The 6,438-nt window shown below is 33.3% G+C and overlaps 1 non-coding gene across 1 annotated transcript; it reads right to left on the reverse strand.

Moving 5' to 3' along the window:
• Positions 1 to 3,913: 3,913 nt before the first annotated feature.
• LOC128289652 (small nucleolar RNA R71) lies at positions 3,914 to 4,020 on the reverse strand. Its single transcript, XR_008279296.1, has one exon. It is a non-coding gene; the product is annotated as a small nucleolar RNA R71 (small nucleolar RNA).
• Positions 4,021 to 6,438: the final 2,418 nt, after the last annotated feature.

The following is a 6,438-nucleotide window of genomic DNA, read 5'->3' on the forward strand; positions in this document are numbered from 1 at the left end:
TGAATGTTGTTTTTAGCACATCTGAATCCTTAACTCACAACTGATAGTAGCCGATCCCAAGTCAATCTTTGAGAACACTGTTGCTCCTTTCAACTAATCGAACAAATCATTGATTCGCGACAAAGGATACATATTCTTTATTGTAACCTTGTTAAGCTGACGATAATTAATACAAAGTCTCATTGATCCATCTTTCTTCTTTACGAACAACACTAGTGCACTCTAGGGTGAAAAACTAGGTCGTGCAAAACCTCTATCCATTAACTCTTGCATCCGAGCTTTCAATTCTTTCAATTCTGTCAGAGCCATTCTATACGGAGCTATCGATATTGGTGATGTTCACGGTACTACTTCAATAGAAAACTCAACTTCTCTGATCCAATTCAGAACATTATAGCATAATTCAGAACATTCATTTGTCATTAAATCAACTCATTTCAATCAAAGTCATTCATTTACACTTGTAACATGCTTAAGTCAAGCATAAATAACATAAAACATGCATTCAGGACTAAATAGATAACATTTGAAAACTTTGGGAAACTTAGAAAATTTTCTTGAATATAGAGGTCACATGCCCGTGTGCCCAGGCCGTGTCCCTCACACGGTCAGTAGACAGGCCCGTGTCATAAGCCGTGTAGAAACAAGGCATATATACTGACTTGGGTCACACGGCCAACCACAAGCCCGTGTCTCAGCCCATGTGCTGCACACAGCCAATGACATGCCCGTGTGTCTTGGCCATGTAACTCATTGACTTATTTTAACTAAGCTTTATCAAACACACAGACGAGCCATACGCCTATGTGCTTAACCATGTGGACGAGAAATAGGCTTGTTTTAAGCCACTTTTTCTCACCCAAACTTCAATCACCTAATCTCACATATACCACCATACTTTCATTCAATTTGGCTATCAAAACAACCATTTCAAATACACATTATATGCCATTACAGAACCAAACATTTATATACTCAGATAAATTCCATTTGTGCATTCAAACACATACCAAACCAATATGATTCATTGGTCAATATACACATATAACCTATTAAATAATTTAACCTTAAACATCCAAGTATCAACTATCATTCAAACAGTTTTGATTCATATTTCCATCACATACCCATACCATTTACATATCCTCATTCCATCAACTATTTAACAAAACATGCCATATCTAGTACATATAAAAATAACCCAATATTTAACCAAGTTAAGCCAAATCGCATGGCTTAAGCACATTAATACATATAAGCTTCAATAGCTAAAAAAACTTATACATCTCATATACTCAACTAGCCTATACATGCCATATTACCAATTTCAAAGAGTTTCAAAAATACCAATTCAACTTCTGGATAGTGTGATGAAATCTTTGATGACTTTTGTAAACTGAAAAATATATAAGATTTTTCCTATATAATTTGCCACCTTTTTACTTAAATTTGTTGTTAAAACCAAGTAATTGCTTAATAAATTAATGAAATATATGAAAATATGAAATTGGGACATAGAAATCATTAAAATGTGATTTTATGCTTTATTTTATAGTTTTCATGCGAGAAAATGGCTTCTTTCATATTAATTTGAGCATATTATATTTTCAAGCTATAAAGTGGGCCATGCATAATTAAATTAAATAATAAAATATAACCTTATATTTAATAATTTATTTTAATATGTTTCATTAATAAATTGGTTTTAATTAATTTAGTAAATTGATTAATTAAAGTGGTTAAATTACATTCTTTGGTCCTCTAAATTATCTATTATTGTTGGACAGTTCTGAGAGCTTTATGTTGATTACAAAACCATCCAAATGGAGGACCAAGTCAACCCAAAATTCAGCTGCATGTGGATGTTCATAAATCAAATTTTGGTTTAATTACACAAGGTCTTTGAAGAGTTGAAGAAATCAGAGATTTACCTGGAGATTTGCAATTGACCGAGTCCTGATCCTGATGATGTTGTGGCACTTAAATCAAGCGAAAATCAGTCACATTTCCACAAATCATGGTCGAGCACCCTTGGATGGATTTGAAAAAGATGGACACTCCTATTTTTAGCAAACTAGCTCCCTTGCCTCACCTATAAATAAGACCCCATTTCTTACTTTTGTAATCATCCCTCATCCCTCAATCATCCCTCACTCATTCATCATTCTCTCCTCTCTCAAATCTCTTAGCCCTCACGCTTATCATCATCTTTGCATAAATATTTTTAGCAAATTAGCCTCTTAAAGAGCCTTTGGTCAGCCACCTCGGAGAGCCATCAGCAAAGGAGCGAAGCGAAGGAACGAATGAGCCCTCATCAGTCAGAGTCTTGGGTGACAGCCACTTTGATTTGGATTCAATCTTTCTTTTCTTTAACTTAATTCAAGAATGTTTGCTATGTGTTTACTGTTCTTGTTTACAACAATGATAGCTTAATTTTATTTAAGCTAGGATGATTATTTTGATTGAATAATATTTATTTGATTCATGCTTATAATGTTTGTGCCTCAATCGATCATGTTTTCAATTAAAATCAAGTTTGTATTTCGTTCATACGTGATTGAAATGCACCTGAATTAGCTAAGCGATCCTAACTAGACAACAACTAATGGACACATAATTGAAAGGTGCATGCTCAATTTAGATCCTAACCCAATTAAATTGTAGGTTACATAACAACCCTAACCAGGCTCTGTTATCTGCATAGTTTTTAGATTTGTGTGATTAAACTGTTTCCAATGTAACAAGTCCCTGTTACCTCTCACGAAGACTAAGAAACCCTTAGTAAATAAGGACCAGTACAATGCGTATTTACTAAGGATTCCAAAATGACCTAATATGATTTCCAAACTCATGAAAGATCGAATTGTCATGGAATGTTTTTCTAAATATTGATAAGCATGTTGATAATGATTTGAGATTAATTAAAGTAATTGTCCTAGCTTATTTATGTTATAATTGTTGCTTATTTTGTTAATTCTGCTAAAATCTATTTCATTCATATAGTTCCATGTTAGGATAAATTACATCAGGGATCATTGCATTTAGTTTAATATATTTTAATCATCATTTCTCAATTATATTGTTTTTATTTATCAAATTGTTAATATAATTTTACAAATTAATTGACTTAGCACAAATATAATCCCTGTGGAGATGATAACTCGATACTTACTTATTACTTGATAACGATTGTGTACACTTACACAAACCCGAGCGTTAGAATTTTTTGACGCCGTTGCCGGGGATTGTCAACTGTTGCCATAGTCATTTTTTGTGAAATTATTTATTTTAAATTTGGTTATTTCTAACATTACTAAATTATTCTTTTTTTTTTAATTTTGTGATTTTTTTTCAAGTGTTTATGAGCATAGATCGAATTATCGATTTACTCTCAATAAACCCTAAAATTGAGTGAATTTTCAGACAAAGAAGACATGAACGAACAACTCAAAGACAAGTCGAGATGGAACTTGGAAATCAAAATCAAGACCAAGGTAATGAAGCCGAACATGTACAAAATCCCATCCTCATCGCCGATGATAGGGATCGATGCATCAAAAAATATGTTGTGCCACCTTTCAGTGAGTTAAATCCAGGAATTAGAAGGCTATTTATTGAGATACCCCAATTCGAATTGAAACTAGTGATGTTTCAAATGTTACAAATGGTGGGCCAATTTAGTGGTAAGCCCACGGAAGTTCGACATCTCCACCTCCGATTGTTTATGGAAGTGAGTGATTCATTCAAGATAGCCAGTGTGACTGAAGACGCACTGAAGTTGAAGTTGTTTCTGTACTCATTGCGAGATTGACCACGAGCATTGCTCAATTCATTGCCACCAAGTTCCATATCCACATGGCAAGAATTAGCAGAAAAATTTTTGGTAAAGTATTTCTCGCCTAGGAAGAATGCTAAGTTGAGGATCGAGATCACAACTTTCCAACAATTGGATGACGAGTCTTTGTATGAGGCTTGGGAGTGATTCAAGGAGTTACTTCATAAGTGTCCTCATCATGGGATTCCTCATTGTATCCAATTGGAGACATTCTATAATGGTCTCAATGCACATACAAGATTGATGGTAGATGCTTCTGCGAATGGTGCAAATTTGTCTAAGTCTTATAATGAGGCTTATGAGATCATCGAAAGGATCGCGAGTAATAAATATCAATGGCCAACAAATCAAACAGCTTCAGAAAGACGAGTAGCCAGAGTTCATGAAGTTGATGCTCTCACTTTGCTATCAACTCAGGTATAGTCTATTTCCTCCATGTTAAAGCAAATTACCGCTAATAGTGCTAATAATTTTTGCAGCTTAGCCACCAAGTCCGTTTGAAGTAGTTTCCTGTGTGTACTATGGGGAAGGTCATTCTTTTGAGAATTGCCCATTGAATCCCGAGTCAGTGTACTATGTGGGGAACCAACATCAAAATAGGAGTGGACAAGGACTTCAGTCCAAATTCTATAATCCTTCATGGCGTAATCATCCCAACTTTTCTTGGAGCAACCAAGCAAATGGACCAAACAACAACTTTATGCAGCATAGACCCAACCAATCTCAAGGGTTTAATCAACTAGCTCCAAAACCAGCCCAAGCTGAGGCATCAAACAGTTTGAAGAACTTATTGAAAGCATACATCGGAAAGAATGATGCTTTGATCCAGAGCCAAGCAACAACACTAAAAAATTTGGAAAACCAAATAGGTCAGCTAGCTACGGAGCTTCGTAAAAGACCACAAGGAACATTGCCGAGCAATACTGAGAATGCAAGAAACTTGGTAAAGAACATATGAAGGTACTGGCATTACAAAGTGGTAAAATTCTGGAACACCGATTGATTGAAGTCGAAGATGAGCCTGTTGAAAAGAGGAAAGTCAACCAGCCGTTGAAATTCCTACACCAAAGGAATCAAAATCTGCAAAGACTGACAAGGTAAATCCTAACTTAGTGAATTCAGATACTTCAACATATTCTTTGGATGCAAATTTACCTACTCAGAAGAGTTGTCCGGTTCAACCGAAGGTTCCATCACCTCCATATCCGCAAAAATTGCAGCAACACAAGCAGAAACAGGTGGTGCAATTCAAGAAGTGTAACATCCTTAACCTATATCCGTCACCAGATTAGGGCTACGAGGTATTACCGAACATAAACACAGTTTATCACAGTCACTTATTACAAATCATGCACAATATTATATCGACTTCTTTATAATAATTTTTTACTCAATTAGCAACCAATCACTCATCCATATAAGTTAAGTCTACATATATAAAACATATAACCAATACAATTCGAACATACATTATTAATCATAGTAAAAAAATAATTCATGCTATAAAATTTAACGATATTAATATCATTATCAATTAATCAAATATAATCATGTGCATTACTAATTCATCTGTAATCCACTATAATATCTTTAATCATTTTCGAACATCACAGACGTTTCATAGCATACCTGATCCGAATGATCAAAAACCAATCCAAATCAATATGCCTAGCCATTTTAACCCATCTCAAGACTATGTGCATAAGACCATATTAATTTAAACCATTACTAATTCATGTGTAATCCACTATAATATCTTTAATCATTTTTGAACATCAAAGACATTTCATAGCATACCTAATCTGAATGATCAAAAACCAATCCAAATCAATATGCCTAGCCATTTTAACCCATCTCAAGACTATATGCATAAGACCATATTAATTTAAACCATATAGTTCTCAACTTACATTATTCACACATTTGCATTACTTAACCAAACAAAAACCAACATGATTTTCACCACTTATAACACATATACTAATCATACTTTAGAAATTAAACATATCAATAATATTTATTTAATCATTTTACTAATCTCATTAACATAAAACATATCATATCGCATATACTTTATATTTCTATTAGCCGAACATATTAACTAAATAACATGGCATTTGAACACTTAATATGAACATTAATCATAATTCATTTTCATGTACTCAACTTACAATAATACATTCATTTATAAGCTTTCCTACATGCGCATATTAGCCTAAGTTGAAATATACCTCATGGTTAACAAAGCAAAATTTTACAAGTACATATAATCATATTTAAATGATCGAATTTCACTTGCAACATAATCAATTCATACATTGCTCACTCGACTATGATTAATAATTTTTCATATAATTTAACCAAATCAAAACATGTCAATTCCATAGGCTATAAATCATGCCAAAATTTCATATACACAATTAAATCAATTTATATATATTCGGTCATTTAATATGACTTCCATATAATAGTTAAAACATATCCATTCTAGCGATCATAAACCAAACGTAGATAGTCAAATATCATAGCCAAACATACATTCATTAAATACACACATATATCTTTAATCTTTTTGCCAAAATAAACTCATCCATAATCAAACT

This window comes from Gossypium arboreum, chromosome 2 (genome assembly GCF_025698485.1).
Source record: "Gossypium arboreum isolate Shixiya-1 chromosome 2, ASM2569848v2, whole genome shotgun sequence".
In the NCBI taxonomy this organism is placed as follows: Eukaryota; Viridiplantae; Streptophyta; class Magnoliopsida; order Malvales; family Malvaceae; genus Gossypium; species Gossypium arboreum.